We start from the raw sequence: 22,309 nt of genomic DNA on the forward strand, positions 1-22,309 counted from the left end.
AATGACTAGCTTTAAAAGTAAAAACTATCAGTTTAAGAAAGTTTTGGAAATTGTGCATACTAATTTGTGTGGACATATTGGAATTGAAATCTATAATAGAGAAAAGTTCTTCATTCTTTTTGTTGATGATTACTCTAGAATGATGATTGTCATGTCTCTAAGAGAGAAATCAGAAGCACTTGAGAAGTTCAAATGGTATTTGGCTAGAGTAGAGAAGGAAATAGGGAAAAGACTAAAATTCTTAAGGTTAGACAGAGGTGGTGAACTCATCTACCATGAGTTCAATAGATTTTGCATTGAAAGGGAAATCAAAAGATAGGTATCAACACCTAGTACTCGTGAGTAAAATGGAATAGTTGAAAGGAGGAATAGATCTATCATGGAATGTGCAAGAACCTTAATGTTTGAAAAGAGAACTACAATAAAATACTAGAAGGAAGCTCTCAACACTCTAGTTCATACCTTCAACTGAGTACAACTAAAGGACTCATTCAAAACCCCCTATGAGTTATAGTATGGCTATAAACCTAATGTAAGTTACCTCGAAGTAGTTGGAAGTAAATGTTATATTCTAAAAGAATTTAGAGAAGGTAAATTTGATGTGAAGGGTGATGAAGGAATTTTTTTGGGTTATTCTTCCAAGAGTAAAGCATATAGATGTTTGAATTTGTCTACTCAGAAAGTCATAGAAAGTGAACATGTGAAAGTTGATGAGTTTGTAGAAAGGACTAAAGAAGAAAGCAAAAAGGAACCAAAAGATTATAGAATATTTTTTTTCATTGAACCTAATACAATACCAGATACATCTGTCAATTAGGAAAATTCTACTCCCAAGTCTTCATTTGACCGAGTTGCAAGAAGTTCAAACCAAGCTACAACAACCTGAGTCACATTTAGATACTACTCAGCTAATGCCTATTGAGTCTAAAGGACCCAAGCAAAAAAAAAAAAGCCAAAACTTGAAGTTGAAATACAAGAGGATGACAACACAATTCGTTCAAAAAGAAGGAACCTATATTAGCCAACTATGTTAGGAGACATCATGCACCAGATCAAATTATTGGAGATAAATCTAAAGGCATTGTGACAAGAAGTAAGCTAAAAGGTACTTGTTTACTTTCTAATTTTGAAACTAGAAATATCAAAGATGCATTAGATAATGAAAGTATGATTGAGGCTATGAATGAAAAAATAGAGAAAATAGAGAAGAAAATAACATGGACTCTTGTACCTAGGCCTAAAGATAAGAATGTGATTGGAACTAAGTGGGTATTTAGAAATAAGTTGAATGAAGATGGTAAGGTGTCAAGGAACAAAGCTAGAATGGTATGTAAAGGATACTCTCAAGAAGAAGGAATAGACTATGAAGAGACTTTTGCTCCAATTGCAAGATTGGAAGTTGTTAGGACCTCACTTGCAAATGTTTCATACAAAGGATTTAAGGTATATCAAATGGATGTCAAATAAACATTTCTCAATAGACTACTAGATGAAGAAGTATACATTGAACAACCTAAAGGTTTTTTTGATCCAGATAAGAGGGACATGGTCTTCAAATTACACAAAGCATTGCATGGTCTAAAACAAGCCCCTAGAGCGTGGTATGAGAGATTGCATAACTATCTTATTTAGATTGGTTTTTAGAGAACTAATGATAACAATAGCTTCTATATCAAGGAAGGAAGGACTAGATAACAAGATTGTTTTGGTAGAAATATTTGTGGATGATACTTTGTTTACAAGAAATGATGATTTATGCAAAGAATTTTTAGAGAAAATGAACAAGGAATTTGAGATGTCAATCTTTGGTGAGATTAAATTCTTTGTTGTTCTTCAAATTTAGTAGAGTAAGAATGGAATCTACATCACTTAGTCTAAATACATCAAGGAGATACTCAAAAAGTTTGGGATTGAAGATTGCAAACTAGTTGGGACTCCTATCTACACTGGACTAAAGCTTACCAAGGATGATGAATCAAACAAGGTAGATCAGACATTATATAGATCAATGATTGGAAAGTTGCATTATGTAGTTCATACAAGGCCAAATATTGCTCTTGCAGTTGGTATTGTTGCAATATATTCAGTAAAACCAAGATAAAATCACATGATGGAAATCAAAAGTATCGTGAGATACTTGAAAGGCACTGAAGATTATGGATTTTGGTACACAATTGGAGGTAACCTAGATTTGAAAGTGTTTATTAATGCTGATTGGAAAGGAAACATTGATGATAGGAAGAGTACAATTACGGGAGCTTTCTTTCTTGGAAAGAGGTTGGTTTCTTGGACAAGTAAAAAGCAAAATTGTACATCCCAATCCACAACAGAAGTAGAGTATGTTAGAACAGTAGTAAAGTATTCTAATATTATTTGGTTCAAACAATTATTGGAAGGTATCAAGGTGGAAATCAAAGAACCCATTGTTATGTTTTGTGTCAATAAAAGTGCAATCAACACATCTAAAAATCTAGTAATGCATTTAAAAACCAAGCACATTGCAATAAAGTATCACTTTGTCATAGAATTGGTGTAGGATATGAGATAAAGTATCACTTTGTCATAGAATTGGTGTAGGATAAGGAGATCAGATTAGAATATGTCCATACAAAGGAACAAATTATTGATATATGTACCAATCCATTACCTAAGCGTCAATTCTTGTGTCTGAGAGGTAAGTTAGGGGTCATTCCCCTATTTGAGGCTCACCCAAATGAAGTTTTAGTGATGCATCAATAGGTATTAAGTTGAAGATCTATTAGTTGATGCAGAATAGTCATGGGAACATTGCATACAAATTAGTACTTAAGGTACATTGCTATTCATTTGGTTTGTGTTGTCTTTGGCATATGTTGTCAATGAGCGAGAGTATACTATCACATCTTTCTAAAATTTGAATTTGTTTGTGAAGAGTCTGCTATTTAAAAATAAGCTATGTAATTCCTTCACAAAGTGAGATTATTCTATTTGAAAAGTTTTTAGAAAAAAATCTAAGAGGGAAAAAATATTTTTTCAGAAAAAGACTTGTTCTCAAATTTCATTCTACTATGACATGTTGTTGTGCCATCAATGCCAAAGAGGGAAATTGTTGGATAGAATTGTTCAATTTTGTGTTGTCTTTAATGCTACACAAATTTCATATTAGTTATCATACAGAGTCTACCAAGCTCAATTGCTCAGTAATGCAATTATTAGAGTCTACTAAGCTCAGATGATCAGCAAAGTGATTTACAAAGTCTACCAAGCATGTTTTGAAGTTATACTATGGAGATAGTCTCTAACAAGCTCACTTAAGCATTGAAGGATTTTTTGATAGAGGTTAGTGTTAATTGAGCTCCCAAGGTTAACAAAGGAAAGTTAGTTTCTACTGAGCTCACAATGTTAGTGAAGGAAAGTTAGTGCTTATTGAGCTCACTCAGTCTCCAAAGGATTTTACAGAGTTTACAACATTTACCAAGAATCAATTGGTTAACACTAGAAATCAATTATGGAGTAGTATTTATTGAGTAGGGTTAGCCAATGAAGGATTTCATCATTTTGGGAAATAAAGTTTAATTGTTTCATGTAAAGTTTTTAGCTGACTAATGTAATGATTATTGCTAATTGTAACTTGTAAATGAGTCAACTAGACAATTTTTAATGTACAAATATAAGGTCAATTTGTGGATTCTAATTGTAATGAGAGAGCATGCAAGTGAGTAAACTGTGTGAAGAGGAAAGTGTGAGCATATTTGGAAGAAGGATTAGATATCCTCGAGAAGCAACAAAGGTGTATTCTATCAGAGAGGATCTAGTGAAGTAGAACAAAGATCTATAACAACAAAGATTAGTTGCATCTCATTCAGGTCACTTCATTGTTACTTTTTCATCATTGTAGTAGTGATTTCTAAATCTCTTAATAGAGTTTGTTTAACAACCATTTTTCTAAATCCTCTAACAAGGTGGATAGTTCTATTGAATTGTTCAAAAGTCCTCTAGCAAGGCCACTCCTAGCAGGGTGTTTAAATCCTCTAACAAGGTCACACTTAATAGTGTGTTTTGTAACCTTTAATAGGGTTGGTTCCTAATAGTCTCACTTCAAAAGAGCAAAAATTGGTAGCTAGCTACTTGGTAGTTTTTCCCATATTGGGTTTCCACGTTAAATCTAGTGTCTCTTAGGTTGATGTTATTTCTTTTATGGATGCATGTTAAATCTTTGTGAATGCTTAAATATTAGTAATAAGTTAACAAACATCTACCAAGTTACATCTTTTTTTTCTGTGGCTACTGAGTGAAAACAATAACTAAGTTTTAAAACATCTAAGGGATATGTGAATTTATTTTTGTGTTAACTGATTCGCCCCCCCTCTTAGTTACTCCATCTATATTTTCAATAGACACAATGGGCCAAGTGTTGAATTTATTGAAAAAAAATGAACCCACTAGATTTCAATGCAAACAAATCTAAGCCGGTGAGAAAGCCCTAGTGAAAAACAATCATTTCCATAGGAAACCAAGAATGCAAAACTATCCATACACTACTCAATGGAAAGATGATAAACCTACTCCCAACCAAAACCAAAATATGAAAGATAAGGGCACCCCTGACCCTCTACAAAGAAGTTCTATCAACATTTTTGATGATGTGCCATGGTGCATTATATGCCAATCACCTCACTCAAACTATTGTGCATTATCCCAATCATTTGCATCAAATAAAAATATGAAAAATGAGGAGGAATAAGAAGAAAAGAACCATGCTGATGAAAGTTGCAATATGGTTAATATGTGTGATGACTATGAAGATTCTAATCTAGAAGAACATGAAAAGAGAACTATTTACCAATTACACCATCAACAAGTAATTTTAGATAATGAAGACTATGATGAAGATAAGTTATGGACTATATCCTAAGATGTTGGTCATATAAATTTGAAATGGCTTTCTAAAGAAGAGATTGACAAAATTATAGGAGAAATGATCTCTCAAGTTCATAGTAATTATAATTTGAGAAGTAAGAAAGTTAACAATGAAACCGGTAAGCCTTCTGGTATCTTGATAAAATATATTACTTTTAAGATGAATGATGATAATAAGAAAGATAATTTAGTAACAAGAAGGTCATAGATAGTAAGGCCAAAATATGGGAACATAAAAAGAAAGTGAGATTTCAAATAAATGAGATAATTATGACAAATTTACAAGAAAATAAATTAGAATCTAATGTCGCTAAGTAGGTAGTAGCATGTTATGTTCAAAAGATCTTAGCTCCAAGTATTTTTTTAAAACCTACTATATGTGATCCAATTGACATGATATCTATGTTGTCTCAAATAATTGTAAAAGTGCCTTTATCTGCATTATTTAGAATAGATGAACATAACAGTAAATCTTTATCATGGTTGGGTGGGAAGGGTAATAGTATTGATACTACTAAACCAATGATTATAAAACAAACCCCAGTAGTAGTTGAATATAGTGGGATTATGTGATAAATTCCTAAAATGCTCTTACATGATTCATTTGTAGCTTATTTGTAGGATATTGACCCATTTTTTCTCTGTTTGGTTATAAAAGGAAGATCTCTGAAGAATTGTATGATAGATTTATGAGCTGCTAATACTATAATGCCATTTAAAATCATGGAAGCCCTAGGTTTGCAAGTAGACACCAAAAAAGGTAGATGTAGATGTATGGATGTTAGGTAAGTGCCTGTTATAGGTACTATCAATTCATTACCCTTAAAATTAGCCATGTACCATGATGTAGAATTGACAATGTTAGTCCTTATAGTTGATATTCCTCCACATTATAGAATGTTGCTATCTAGAAAGTGGAATGCTACTATTGGAGGTAGCATACAATGTGACTTATCCTATGGTACTTTTCATATAGGTGACAAGGCTAGTAGGGTAGACAGGGAACCAAGGGTTAACCATATTTTTTGGGGTGATGTTGATAAGGATTCCACACATTTTCTAGAAAATCATGTAAATGTATTTATAGCAGAGTTGTTCATTCTAGAAGTTGAGAAAATTACATCTACAATTGCACATGAGGTGGAATGCTACAAGGATTCACAATTTTGTGGGCTATGTGTTTTGATGGGACAAGTTCTAAGGAAGGTTTGGGAGAAAAAGTAGTTTTTATATCTCTAGAAATAAACAATTTTAGATATTCATTTACCTTGAATTTTTCATGTACTAACAACACAGCTAAATATGAAGCACTCTTACTAGGATTAAGAGTTGCAATTCAGAAGGGAATAAAAAATATAAATGTTATTGGTGATTCTAAATTAGTAGTTTCCCAAGTGAGAGAAACTTATGCAAAAAAATAGATTGAAGCAATATAGACATGTTGTATGGGACAAAATTAAGTTGTTTAATTCCTTTGATATCTCTTGGATGGAGAGGTATTATAACAAGATAATGAATGCCGGATTTTGGTGGCCTACCTTGCTCAATATGCACAATTATTTGTTAGAAAATGTGTTGCATGTCAGAGATTTGTAGGCAAGATTATTTTTTTTGGAAATACTCCTCTAAAACTAGTTGAATTTTAGGCACCTTTCAAGAAATGGGGCATGGATTTCATAGGTGAAATTTCCTCTAAATCAAGTACTAGTTACTCATGGTTTCTAGTAACTATAGACTATTTGACAAAATGGGTAGAAGCCATTCCCACAAGAAATGCTACCAATAAAGTGGTGAATAACTTTCTTTTGAATAATATCTTTACAAGGTTTGGATGGTCTCTGAGAATTGTAATTTATAATGGAATTTTCTTTAGGTTAGAAGAAGTTATAAAATTATGTGATAAATATGGCATTACTAGGTCAACATCCTCACCTTATCATCCTCAAGGAAATGGACAAATTGAATCTACCAATAAGAGCTTATTAAAAGTCATAAAAATAACTCTAGTTGATAAAAAAAAGGCATGGGATTCAAAATTATAGCTAGCAATATCAGCTGAGAGGGTAATAGTAAAGAAAGTAATAGGTGTGGCACCTTTTTATCTTGTATAGAGAATCAAGGCAAGAATGCCCCAAAACAATTTAGTAGGCCCTTACAATTACATTAAGATGTATAATGAAGATGTAATTGATGATATGCATGAAAGAATGGATGAATTGGTAGGATTAATAGAGAGCAAAAAAGAAGCCTCTCATAGAAATGCAAAAGTACAATTACAAGTCAAATTGTTGTATAGCAAAAAGATAGTAAATAAAAATTTTGAACCTGAATACTTAGTTCTAATGTAAAATGCTAGGATTGAAGACAAAGGGAAACATGGAAAGTTTGATCCTATTGTTGAATGTAATTTATTAATTGTGTATTGTCTTTGATGTTACACAAAATGTCATATCATTAATAGTAAGTGTATGTCGAGCTCACTTGTAGATTGAAGATAGTTTTATGTGGCTACTGAGAAATCTAGAGTTTGCCTAGTTTAGAAGGTACTGTCTACTGAGTTCACTTGAGCATCAAGGGAAAGTCTATGGAAGATGAGTTTTAACCAAGCTCACTTAGTTAATGAAGGAAATGTTGGGTGGAACTAGTGTTAATTGAGCTCACTCAGTTACCAAAGGAACTTCTCTAGTATGTAGTATTGACCAGGTTTTATTTGGTTAATATAGAAAACTTATTTCTAAGTTAGTGTCTACTAAGCAAGATCAACTAACAAAGTATTTTCTTATTTTAGCATATTAAGTTCAATTGATTTATCTCATGTCTCTAACTGACTAAGAAGATGAATATTAATTATTCTAAGTTGCATTTGAGTCAACTTGACAATATGAAAGATATAAATAAAAGGTCAAATTGAGAATTAGAGTGTGTAAGTGTGAATGCATGGAATATTTTGAAGATCTAATGATGCAAAGAGGAAGTGAATTAGAAGGATAAGAAGAACATCCTTGTGAAGCTAAAAGGATACATTTGATCGAGAAGGATCAAGTACAAGCCAAAATTGAGATCTATAATAAGTAATTTAGTTGCATCCAATCAAGTCATGTCCATTTTACTTTCTAACCATTGTAATAGTGATCTAAATCTCTTAACAGAGTTGGCTTAATAGTTATTTGTAAATCCTCTATCAAGGTGGTAGTTTTATTGAATTTTCTAATGACCTCTAACAAGGCCTCTCCTAAATGGGTGATTAAATTCTCTAATAGGGTTACACTTAATAGTGTGTTTGGTAACCTTTATCAGGGTTCACTCCTAATAGGGCTCACTTCAGAAGAGTGAAAATAGTGACTAGTTGCAATTGGTGGTTTTTCCCAAATTAGGTTTCCACATTAAATTTTGGTGTCAAATATGTTCATGCAATTTTATTTTTTTTGTTTTCAACTAAGTTAAATTAATAAGTAATCACAAATAAAATGTTAAGATTTGAATGTTAACTAATTACTTAGGATTATTAGTGTTTACCAAGTTACAACATCTTTGTGCATCTACCGAGCATCAATAGAGTTTAGTTGTCAAAGTTTATTGTTTTGTTTAGACATTTAAGGGATCTTGGATTTATTTTGTAGTAACTAATTCACCCCTCCCCTCTTAATTACTCCTCTTATATTTCCATTAATTGGTATTAGAGCTTTTGGTGCTTGCAGAGAAGGTTTCAAGGAGCTAAGCTAAAGATTAGGATGTCTTATAGAAGAGAGATTTCCAAGTTGAACAGAAACAATTTTGCAACATGGCAAGGACTTATGAGATTACATTTGGAAACTATCAGTGATTTAGGTTGTAAATATCTTGATGTGGAGTACAACATTCCCACTATAACATTATTAGTTGGTGACATTCCTAAAAAGAAGAATCATAACATCGTGATGATTGATATTGCATCTGCTCTTAGTTATGGTGAATTCAATGAAGTAAAAGATTAAAAAATAGCTCATGCTATGAGGACCAAATCAAAAGACATCTATGGAGGAGATGAAAATGTAAGAAGAGTAAAAGAAAAAAGTCTTAGAGTTCAATTTGATTGGATGAAAATGACAGAAGTTGAAAATATTGCAAAATATGTGGAAGGAATCAAAGCAAGTGTGAGAATCAAAGCATCTAGAGGAGACATTGATGACAAAGTAGTTATAAGCAAGGTATTCAGAACTCTTCCTCCTATTTATGCAATTAGAGTATTAGCTATTCAATAAATGAGATGTGATCCAAATAAAAGAGTAACTTTGGATGCTCTAGTTGGATGGTTGAGAGATTTTGAGTTGGATAACTATGATATCTATGTTCCTAGTTTCAAAAATATTGAGTCTTCATTTGAAGCCTAACTCTCACTCAAAGAAAAGAGTAAGAAATCAAAGGCCAATCAATCAGGAAGTGAAGAAGAAACTAAAGAAAGTTCTAACAGTAATATTGAAATTTTTTAAACCCTATTTACAAAGAAATACTCCAAAGTAAGAGGAAAGTACAAAGGCAATTTTCCTCTAATCTATATTTTGTGTGAAGAAGTTGGTCATATTGATACTAGGTCTCCAAATAGAGAAAACAAGAATGAGAAGAAAAGTAATAAGTACAAAGGAAAGAAGGAATTCAAGATCTATATGGAAAAATGTAATAAATCTTGTTTTAGGGCTAATGATTCTAATAATAACGAAGATGAAATGGTATATATTTCTGTAAAAGATGAATTTTATGATGAAGGAGATAAGATGGCACTTATGTCTCATGATAGAAAAAATGATACATGGATTACTCATAGTGGATGCTCACATCATATGATTGGAGATAGAACAAAATTGAACATTATGATGGAGGTAGTGAAAGATTTCGAAATAGTGAACCTTGTCATATAAAAGGAAAAGGTCATATCTCATTAACCAATGAACTTGTACGTGATAACACTTATTGGGTTGAAGGTCTAAAGCATAATCTACTAAGTGTGGCATAGTTGAAAAAAATTGGATTGAAGGTGGAATTTATGAATGGGGAGGCCAAGTTGCTAGATGGAAAAGGAAATGTTGTTAGATCTAGCAACCAAACAAAAGGTAACCTATTTTATTTTGATCTTAGTGAAAGTTCATGTTTTATTGCTCAAGTTGAAGAAATCTAGCTATGGCACAAAAGATTATTTCATGTGAACTTTGATAATCTAGATAAGATAAGAAAACACAAAAAGGTTAGATGTATTCCTAGTTTGAAGAAACCTGATATGGCTCTATGCAAAAATTGCCAAATTCGTAAGATGGGAATGACTAGTTTCAAAAGTAAAAAATATCATTCTAAACAAGTCTTAGAGCTTGTACATTCAGAGTTATGTAGAGCTATTGGAATAGAAAGTTACAATAGAGAAAATTTTTTCATTCTTTTTGTTGATGATTATTCTAGTATGATGATTGTAATGTATCTAAAAGAAAAATCAAAAGCTTTTCATAAATTTAAGTTGTATCTAGCAAGAGTAGAAAAAGAAATTAGAGAGAAATTAAAATTATTGAGATGAGACAGAGGTGTTAAATTCATCTCTAATGAATTCAATTAATTATGCATTTAAAAAGGAATTAAAAGACAAGTATCAACCCCTAATACACCAGAGTAGAATGGTATAGCTGAAAGAAGAAATAGATCAAACATGGATTGTGCAAGAACATTGATGATAGAGATGAATGTTGCAATCAAATACTAGAATGAAGCAATTAGCACTCCACTTCATACCATAAATAGAGTACAACTAAAGAAAGACTTAAATCAAACACCTTATGAACTATGGTATGGCTACAAACCTAAAGTAAGTTACTTAAAAGTATATGGTAGCAAATATTATATCTTAAAAGAATCTAGAAAAGGAAAATTTTATGTCAAAAGTGATGAGGCATATTACTAGGATACTCAAGCTATAGATGTAAAGAATAAAAATGTTTGAATTTATCGACTCATAAAATCATTGAAAGTGTACATGTGAGAATTAATGAGTTTGCAGAAAAGAGTGAAGAAGAGATCAATAATGAGTTCGAGGATTATAAAATATTTATTTACTATGAAATTGATACCCTACCAAATCTATCCAAAAGAAAGGAAGCTTCACCTCTCGAGTCCCTAAAACCTCCAATAGCTACCAAGTTGTAGATAGTACAACCCAAGTCATAGTCTGAAGGACTTGAGTCACAATCAAAATCTACCAAGCTAGTTTCAGAGAAAATTGAGTCTAATGGACCCAAGTCACAGATAATGGGACCCGAGCTTGACACTAAAGTTCATAATGAAATCAATAAATCCAAACAACCTATGTTAGTAAGATATATTAGAAGGCATCATGCATCTAATCAGATCATTAGAGACAAATCAGATGGAACAATGACAAGAGGCAAATTAATAGGTACATGTTTACTTGCTAAATTTGAACTTGGAAAAGCTAAAGATGCTTTGGAAAATGAAAGTTGGATTGAAGCAATGAATGAAGGAATAGAATAAATAGTAAAGAACAAAACCTGGACTCTTGTTCCTACACCCAAGGATAAAAATGTAATTGGCACAAAGTGGGTGTTCAAAAACAAGCTGAATGAAGATGGAAAAGTATCTAGAAATAGAGCAAGGTTGGTATGTAAAGGATATTTTCAAGAAGAATGTATTGATTATGGTGGACATTTTTCTCTTGTTGTAAGATTAGAAGGTGTTAGAACTTTACTAGCATGTGCAACTTATAAAGGATTTAAGGTTTAGCAAATCAATGTAAAATCTACATTCTTGAATGGAATTCTTGATGAGGAAGTCTACATTGAACAACCATAAGGTTTTGCAAATCCTAGAAAATGGGACATGGTCTACAAATTACACAAGGAATTATATAGCCTCAAGCAATCTACCAAAGCTTGGTATGAAATACTTCATAACTACTTGATACAGATTGGTTTTCAAATAAAAAATGATAACAATAGTCTATATATCAAAGAAGTACCAAACAAGAAGATTGTGTTGGTAGAAAAATTTATTGATGAAACTTTATTCACACGAAATGATGACTTTTGCAAGGCTTTTTTAGAAGAAATGAGTAAGGAATTTGAGATGTCTATGTTTGGAGAGATAAAATTCTTTGTTGGATTATAGATTCAACAAAAGAAAGATGGTATCTACCTTACTCAATCTAAATATATCAAGCAAATACTAAAAAAATTTGGAATGGAAGACTCCAAAATAGTTGGAAGCCCTATGTCTACTAGACATTAATGATGATTCCAAAGAGGTAGATCAAACCACATACAGATCAATGATTGGAAAATTGTAGTATGTAGTGCATACAAGGCCTAATATTGCATTAGTAGTCAGTATTGTGTCAAGATTATCAACAAATCCCAAAAAAAATCATTTGATGACAGTCAAAAGAATCATTAGTTATCTAAAAGGTACTAAAGAATATGGATTATCTTACAAAATAGGAGGCAACTTGGACTTAAAACTGTTTATAGATGCTAATTGGGTAGGAAGTGACGATGACAGAAAAAGCACTAGTGGTGGAGCATTCTTCCTTGGTAGAAGACTAGTGTCTTGGATAACACCAGTGAAATCAATATATCAATGAATCCCATAATGCATACAAAAACAAAGCACATTGCCATAAAATATAAGTTCTTAATATAGTTGGTGCAAGATAAATATGTCAAATTGGAATATGTAAATACAAAAAAATAAATTGCAAACATATTCATCAATCCATTACCTAAGGATGCATTTCTATATGTAAAAGGTAAGCTAAGGGTCTTTCCCCTATATGAAGCTCACTAAATGAATTTTAGTGATCCATCAACCAAAGCATGTTGAAGATCAATCAGTTGATGCAGAGTTGGCAAGTGCATATTGCAAATGAATCAATAGTTGAGGTACATTAATATTCACTTAGTATTGTCTTTGGAATGTGATGTCAAAGAGGGAGAAGTTTACTATCATATCTCATAGAAATTTTGTTATTTTTAAAACTAGGGAGAAGTTTTTTATCATAGAAAGAATTGTCAAAAAAAGAGAGAATGAACTTGGTAGAAGTTCTAGTAAACAGAAGTTTTCTAATAGAGGGAGAAACTAAAGGCATACAAATTTCACACTAATAGAGGGAGTTCTCATGAATGAGAATCAGAAAGAAACTAAGGATATGTTCCTTACAAAATAAATAAATAAATAAATTTCATTGTGCTATGACTTTTTGTCTTTCTATCAATGCCAAAGAGGGAGATTGTTGAAAATAATTAATTAATTGTGTATTGTCTTTGATGCTACACAAAATTTCATATCATTACTAGTTAGTGTATGCTGAGCTCACTCAAGCATTGAAGACAATTTTTTGTGGCTATCGAGCAATCCAAAATTTTCCTAATTCAAATGGCAGTGTCTACCAAGTTCACTCGTGTGTTAAATGAAAGTCTATGGAAGATGAGTGTTAAATGATCTTACTCAGTTAATGAAGGAAACATTGGATGGAACTAGTGTTAAGCTCACTCAATTACCACAGGAACTTTTCTAGTATGTAGTTTTGACTGAGTTTCAGTTGGTTAACACAAGAATTTATTTTTTTGAGTTAGTGCCTACTAAGAAGGCTCGGCTAACGAGGGATTTTATTATTTTGGAGTATAAAGTTCGATTGAATTTTTTGATGGTTCTAGCCATTTGAGGAGATGAATATTAATTATTATAAGTTATATTTGATCTAACTTGAAAATATGAAAGATATAAATAAAATGTTAAATTGAGAATTAGAGTATGTAAATGTGAATGCATTGAATATTTTGATGATCTAATAATGCAAAGAGGAAACAAATTAGAAGGATAAGTAGAATATACTCATGAAGTTGAAAGGATAGATTTGATCAAGGAGGATCAAGTACAAGACATAATTGAGATCTATAATTACCAATTTAGTTGCATCCAAATGAAGTCTTGTAATTATTACTCTCTAACCATCGTAGTAGTGATCTAAATATCTAAACATAGTTGGCTTCATAGCTATTTGTAAATCCTCTAACAAGGTGGCAATTCTATTGAATTGTCTAAAGACCTCTAACAAGGTCACTCCTAACAAGGTGATTAAATCTTCTAACCAGATCACACCTAATTGTGTGTTTTGTAACCTTTAATAGGGTTGGCTCCTAATGGGGCCCACTTTAGGAGAGTGAAAATAGTAACTAGTTGCAATTGCTGGTTTTTCCCAAAATGATTTTATGCATTAAATCTTGGTGTCAAATGTGTTAATGCTATTTCTTTTAAGTGTTTCCAAATAAGTAATCACAAATAACATCTTAAGATTTGCATGTTAAGAAATTACCAATCATTCTCAGTGTTTACTAAGTTACATCATCTTTTTGTGTCTACCAAGGATCAACATAGTTTATTGTTTTGTTTTGACCTCTAAGAGATCTTGGATTTATTTTGTAGTAACTGATTCACTCCTCCTCTCTCAGTTACTCCTCTTATATTTCCACCACCTATATGGTTGGATCCTTATGTAGTTGATGCTACATAGGGAGAAGATTCTTATATTTTGAAAGACTTATCAAGTAACATTATTGAACAACCAATTCTTGGATAGTTCCTGAAGAGATATTGTTGCTAAAAAATATTAGTTTTCCATGAACAATAGTTTTAGGGTTTTCTATATATTTTGTACATCCTTGTAAATTCTTGTTTAGCCTTCTATAGTCTTTCTTCCTATGTTGTTTCTCTCTCAGAGGTTGTTAGGAAAATTCATTCAAAGTATGGGATCTACTTCTTCCATGATTTTGAGCCCTTGTATGAATTTTCACATTCATTGTCTCTAGACAAAGCCACTGTTGATCTAGTTTTTCACCTTTAATCAATTTTTTGTATTTTATAACAAAAACCTAGTTTTCTAATGTTTTAAAGGTATGCTATGTTCAAAACCATAGGTGAAATTTTTTATTTTAAAAAAATCATGAAACCCTTATCATTTTGCCCTAGTTTTCAAAGACTTGGGAAAGTATTATTTTTTAAAAATTGTGTGAGGAGCTTTTTACTTTAAGGTTTTCTCTTTACCTCTTCACATTTTTGTTTTAGGATTACTTTGCCAAAAAAAATTTGATGTTAGCCTTTGTTTTAGCCATGGTCTTAACACTATGTTAATTCCTTAGTGTTCTTCAAAGTCTTTTTAACCACTGTAGGGTTTACATTTGTCAACCATAGATCAAACAAAGATCAATGATGAGTGTTTTCCCACATTATGAACTTCCTCAACATTTAGCAAATATGGGGAAGTTCTTGTATAACACGTAGTCCTTGGTTTTGTTAGTTTCTCAATGAGCCACAAAATGTTGTATGTGTTAGAACAAGTTCATAATTAGCAAATGGTTGTTAGCACACATTGGAAAAATTTGAGCCATTTCATTGGTTGATGTTGCTGACTAGATTGTGAACATGGTAAATATTATAAGACCATTGATGATTTGAAGATCAATGGAGAACATTTCTCCTTATTATAGAGATGTTTGATATTTAACGAAAGTGGGAAAATGCCTGATTAACTTGTGGAAAGTGGGGCCTTTCATTCAAAGGGTCACCTCATCATGTTGAGTTGGAACACATGCTAAAATGGCTTATACCAATTTATTGAGCAGTCTATGTATTTATTGAGGTAGAGGGTGATTATGAGTGGACCAAAAATATTAAAAGAAGACATAGAAAATTTAAAGGTTTTCCTTGATCATCAATCTTTAAAAGATCAATGATCAGTGCTTCCCACAATTTGAAACTGCTTGAAATTAAAAAAATGTAAGGAAGCACCTCTTTGATGCATGTCTAGTTTCATAAATGGTAAATGTAGTAATTTGGGAATCAAGCTAAGTCATCTAATTTTGAAGATAAATGATGGAATTTCAAATTTAACTGTGTGACCCAAAATATGACTATTGAAGCATTAATTTTGATCACTTCTATTTCATGCAACTTTAATATTATAGTAAGTATTCCAATTTTCTATAATTGGATAGTAAGGTTGAAAAATTCTCACAGAAAAAAATATTTTGAAAGCTAAGGGCCAAATTTTCCAAGGGTTTTGATCTACTACTAAACAATTTCTAGAGGAGAAAGACCAAAAAATTGGGTGGGTCTTTTGGGTTTCTAAAAATTGAGATGTTATATTCACAGTAGAATAATTATCAAACATGCCTCCACGAAGAGATTTTTTAGGGAAAGTAGATTATTTGAAATGAGTTGTGCATGATGATTTCTTAGAGAAAATGCCACAATCCATGAATGAATTTGCTAGGGGGAAAGACTTTATTCCAAAAAACCCTAAGTTACTACTTAGTGAGGCATTTTATGACAAGGAAAATTGGTTGAGGGATGCCAAACAATCTGTTGGAGGCCTACAATTTTTTTTGAAAGTGATTTGCAGGAAGAAGACTACATACTCCCTTGAATAATGTATGAGAATTTGACACAAGCAAACTAATTATCCTATGAGTTTTCTTTGATGATGATTTTCTTAAAATAATGTCAAACTAATATGATCCAATTACTAGGATTGTGAAGAATCGTGTTGGTGATAATATTATTAGGGTTTCAAAAAAATTGATCAAAGAGGTCTTTAAGTTAAACACTAACCATGCAGTCCATGAAAATATAGAAATGAAAGACCTCTAGGCTAGGTATGATGCACAAAGAGTATATCTAAGGGGAGGAACATTGTAGGAGAATTTTTTTAGACTAGGACCATTGCCCCTAGTTACACCAAATACTCTAAAGCCTTTCTTGAAAAAAAATTTGAAACCTAGAGCACAGTTGTTGTATTTATCTCTCTAAAAAATCTTCAGCATGGGTGAGAAAGAACACATCCTAGGCTCAATTGTCTTCATTATTGCTCAAATCCTTTAGTATGGTATGAGTTATATCTTTGAATTTTCTACTCTCTTGGTAGAAGAAATTCATATTGGGTTAATAGGAATTGTAAAAGCTAAAGTTAATAAGCCCTTTTGGAAGTACTCCATGCTAATGTACATATTCTTGTATAAGGGAGTTACCTTTTTCTCTAAAGAAATGAAGTTGGAATTAGAAAGAGATGGAGAAAATATTCTTGTCCAATTATAGAGTGTAGATATGACATGGGAGGTGATTTATGCCAGTTTTGTCATATTTGACTAGTATTTTGCTTCTAGGCTAGAATGTTGTTAATAGGGGATAGCCTTAAAATACCACAACATCTAATAGAATTGATTAGACCAAAAGATAATGCTAAAGGCTTGATGGTGAGTCACAATCGAGGAGACATCATTCCAAATGTAGTATCTAATGTTTTTAGAGTTTATGTCTTTCTAGGAAAAGTACATGTGCTACCTTATCAAGCCCCTTTAAAAGTAGAAATTGTTGAGCTTGTATGGTAGATAGCATCATTGGAGGAAAGAGAACTATTGGGAAAATCTAACTTAGGTACTTTCTTTCCCCAAATTACTATTGTACACAATTTTTTCTTTGTCGAGAAGGGATGGAAGAATTTGGAGAAATTTTTAGATAGATGTCAAATGGTTCAATCTCATGCCCAATTTATAGATTCAGAGGGGTTTTATGACCTTTTCAGAGAAAGAACTAAAGCTAAAAGTCATAAGAAAATAATATACTTTCTGGAGGACATAGAAATAAATTCTCACTATATGAGAAGGATCTTAGGAAGGAGAAGTTGAAATTATACAACAAAGCCCTGGATTTTATAAAGGCTTTTGAGAAAAACTATGATCCCCTAGTTGATAAAAAAATATTGGGGTATGAAAATAGATATGTTGATGGATAACATTGCTAGGATTATGAAAAATTTGAATGAAAAGAAGGAAATTTTATCACAAGCATATCCTGACAATGCCATTGAGGGAGATTGGTAGGTGAAATGATTTTAAACCCAGGGTGGTATACATTGTAGAAAAGAGTTGGGTGCATAATGGCTACGAGTGTATAGCCTATTCCTCCATATAAAAGACCAAATTTTAAAATCCCACCTAGGATACATGCACCTAAGAAAAAAAAATTGGAAAAGGAATCATCTTCTTAGGTTGAGGAATACTCAACAATCGAGACTCCACTTAGGATAGATGATGAAGTATCCTTGAAATAATAGTTGAGACAAATGGGAGGGGAGAGGGATATTATAGTCACAACTAAAAATATATAAGAAGAAGTGCTTGAGGAACCTCCTATTCCAACACTAGCTCTCATGGTGGGAGATTACAAAAGTAAGGATATAGATCTTGTAATGCATAGGCTTCTAAAAATATATATATGATGATAGTTTTGTCAAGTCTAGGGAATTTTCTCAATTTTTATGGAGAAGAAATATTGAAAATTTTGAGGCCATGAGTAAACCAATTAAAGTAGAGAAAACTAATAGGAGTGACTTTGAAATTGAAGAGGAAGCCAAAACTAGTTTTATGGAAGAGTTTACACAGATAACCCCTGAAGGTGGGAGATAGTTATTGAAGGATTCATGGATTTTGATTTTACCTAAATGGGGCATTGCCAATGCCATGATTCTTAATGTTGTAAGAAAAGTGAAAGATACTCAATTTAATACTAAATTAGAAATCTTGTAGGCCCATAAGGGATTGATATATAGTAATGATCATCAGGCATTGGTGATATGGTGTATTGAGAAAAGGGATAAGCCTAGTATGTAAGAAGCATCAAGTGTTGAACAAATAGGTAGCCTCATGGTATACATGGAAGAGAAGGTAGATAGTGGAAAGATATCTCTTATGGCCAAGGAAGTGGTGGATTTTGGGGTTGTTGTTGCTGAAAAAGACAAAAATAAATTCCTAGAGCTAAATGCTAAGTTTGAAGAGCTGTTGAAATCATATGAGGAGAGAGGAAATAGGATACATCAATGGGAGGCTCAGGTGGCACAAATGGATAACCAACTTGGAAAGAGTAAAGTGGGAGAATCAAGCCAACCCATGATCACTTATCCTCATTCTCTTGTTGAGCCCTTTAGGTCAACTCCCCTTGTAGAGCTACTAGATAATCCACAGAGACCACAATTTTATATAGTTGAGGAGTTCCAAGAAGAGAAGAGCAAATTCTTTAGCAACAAAGAAGCATAGTAGAAGTGGTCCCCATAAAAGAAAGCTGTTGCATCTCATGCTATATAAATTAGATCCAAGGGCTAGAGAATGGGTCAAAACTATTATGTAGTTTTTAGCTTTTGCTAGGTTTACATTCAGTCCATTTTTATTCAAGCCAATTTTGTGATGTATTTTCTCTACAAACCTGAGAAAACATTAACATTCAAAGATAGTGTTGTTTTGTTTTGAGCTGTTTTGAGTATTGCTCTAATGTTATCTAATTTTCAAAGTAAATTAATACAAAGATCAACTATTACCATATCTATTTCCTTTGAATCTTGTCTTCAATGTTAATGATTGGTTATCTTGAGGTTGTATGGGAAAAGCTTATTCAATTTAATTCAACTAGGATAGGTTATATATCACTTCACTATTACTTTTAATTGAATGAATTAAGTAAATTCTTTAGTGATATCATAGGATTTCCAAGCACTAAGAATGATATGCATAAGGATGATTTTTAGAGAAAATTATTGAAAATATTGATTGTAATGCAATCAATTAGGTCAAGATAATTTGGCAGAATTTGAACCGTAATGGATGAGAAAATGATCAATTACTTCAATTTTCATATGAAGAGATCATGCATAACCATCAAGAAAAATCTTAAATTCAAATCAATTTTTTTTAAAATGTATGAAGAGTATCATATTTGGTTAGTATTTGATTGCATTTGATCTCTGTATTTTGATTAGCAGCTATTATGTAGAATTACATGTAAATATGAGAATACCTACGACTAAAAATCTACTATAGGGGATAAGTATTCTAATAGAATATAAATAAATAAATAAGGTGTTAAGATAGTATCATGTTTTGAATCATTTGATCCCTCATGTGCACCAGCCTTGGTAATGCAGGAGCTAAAGAGTAGAAAACCAATGAGATTTTGTTAAAGTTTGGTCCATATTTGGGAACTTCTTAGTTGAGCATAGGAAGTAGCTAACCCTTCGACTAAGTTTTTGTTCATAATCTTGGTATCAATTATTTGTGTGCTTGGTAGTTTAAAAATACCAATAGACACAATCCAAGATTTTGTTAACAAGGCTCATGAGTTGAGAGTACAACTTAAGGATTGTGGTATTACCATCAAGAATTCTCAATTTATTCATCATATGATGGACATTATTCCTTCCAAATATGCAACATTTGTTTCAAGCTACAACACTCACAAGTTGATAATGATAAGTGCATTTACTACACCTTTATTTGAATCATTTGGAGAGATGTTGATGTTTGAAGAATCAAAATGAATGAGTATGGGAATTCTCAATTCTTCCAAATGTAAGGCATTGGTAGCTAATCAAGGGAATAAAGGAAAAAGGAAGAAAAACAAGTGGAAAGATATGACATACAATGAGAAATAGAAATAAACCTCCTCACCACAAGACAACTCCAATAGTAAGGGGAAATCATCCAAGCGAGAGCTGCTTACTTGTGCATATTGCAAGAAGAGTGGACATGAAGAACATCATTATTATAAGAAGGAAATTGATGAACTAAAGAATCTTCTTAAGAAGAATCAAATAAATATACCTTCAAGAATGACTAATTCAACTTCTTCTTCATATTTAGATAAAGGAAAAGATCACATGGTGAAAAGTCAAGCCTTAGTCACTACTACAAGTCAAGATTCAGGGAGATGGCTTCTAGATTCAGGGGCTTCTCACCATATGGCATCTTCATAGTCTATGTTTTCATCATTTAATTATTTTCATACTCCACCTATTTTGATGGGTAATCATACTTGCATGAATTTGATTGGGAAGGTAACTATTGATAAGGGGGAGAGATACTTCAAAGATGTGTTGTGTGTACCTCACCTAAGTAACAAAAATCTTTCCATCTATCAACTCACTCATGGAGATAGAAGGAGGACTATGGAATTCACACCTAATTTAATTTTTATTAGAGATGTGAAGACTAGAGAGGTCATTTATATAGGGGTGGTTGATCATGCATCTAGGCTATACTAATTCTTATGCTTTTCTCATACCGATGACAATGATTTCTTTGCAGATTTTGATCACACTTCTAGTGTGGATTCAAACATTGAGAAGGAATTTGGCTACATGAACCTTGGTATTCTCACATGTGATCCACTTCTTAAGCCACCAATTTCTTCTCCTCCTACTAATATTGTATCTATTTTTTTTCTTCATGATGTTTGTATTCACATAGTCATGGATTCACATGATTCAATGCAACAAGATATTCATTGTCTTCCAGACTTAGTTCCTATTGGTAAATAGATTTGTCCTTTCTTATTTCCTATAAGAATAAGACTCTTAACACCCAAATGATGAACAAAACCTACTTGCAATAGTTGAAAAGCCTTTCTCTGATTATCGGCTTCTCTCTGAATTGATATGTACAACTCCCTATGTGAATGATGTTCAAGGAATTATGTTTTGATTCTAAACTAACATGGGGTATGCTCTTAACCTGAGAGCAGAAGAGGCAAACCAAATTAAGCCTAAACAAGACTTAATCTAGGCAATATGAGCTATCCAATCTAAAACCAATCAATAAGACTCACAAATCCGATGAATAGCTTCTAATTAGTTCTGCTCTAAAAATCCCATAGCACATCTTACTAAGGTTTGTTCGCATCCTTGCAACAAAAGAATGAAACATCCTTTCCTTCTTATTGTAACTCAGATTAAGAGAAAGAACCATGTAATTAATTGATTGAAACAAAAATTATTGACATGAAACACCCTTTATTGACTCTACAATATCAAGTTTTGTTACATCAACAATTTGCCCCCCTCCTACTCCAGCTCTCCGACTGTATGTAGAAAAGGCTGAACCCCCGTATTTTCTTTTTCCACAGTTTATATATGGATTATAATATATGATCTTCATAAGAATTTGAAGTGTTTCAAATTCTAGGATTCGAAGGGGCATGTGACAAGTGACTACAAAATTACAACAAAGAGGAACTAATATGGCTTTGTCCCTTCGTCTGACCTTGCTCAATAAGATGAATGTTGTGTAAGTTTGGTAAATGATGCCGGGTCCCAATTATCTCCTCTAATAACATGAAGATGAGCTATCACACAATTATTTGATGGTTTTAATTTGCCAACTTTAATAGCTACATTAGTTGCATCCTCTCCCATGCTTCTATATGTGGTACACTTTCCTCCAGTGATAGTTACCAGACCATCAATATCTGTGAAAACTACATGATCTCTAGAAATTTTAGTTATGTCATTAGCTAAATGATATATTACTAATAGATGAATCCCACTCCAAGAAAATAGCAC

The 22,309-nt window shown here is 32.2% G+C and overlaps 1 pseudogene; it reads right to left on the reverse strand.

Annotated features, from left to right (window-relative positions):
* Window positions 1-22,309, reverse strand: part of LOC149541812 (2,3-bisphosphoglycerate-independent phosphoglycerate mutase-like) — a 96,754-nt pseudogene that overhangs the window by 72,910 nt on the left and 1,535 nt on the right.

Source organism: Cupressus sempervirens, chromosome 8 (assembly GCF_028749045.1).
Source record: "Cupressus sempervirens isolate cs-2001-9-10 chromosome 8, ASM2874904v1, whole genome shotgun sequence".
NCBI classification, from domain to species: domain Eukaryota; kingdom Viridiplantae; phylum Streptophyta; class Pinopsida; order Cupressales; family Cupressaceae; genus Cupressus; species Cupressus sempervirens.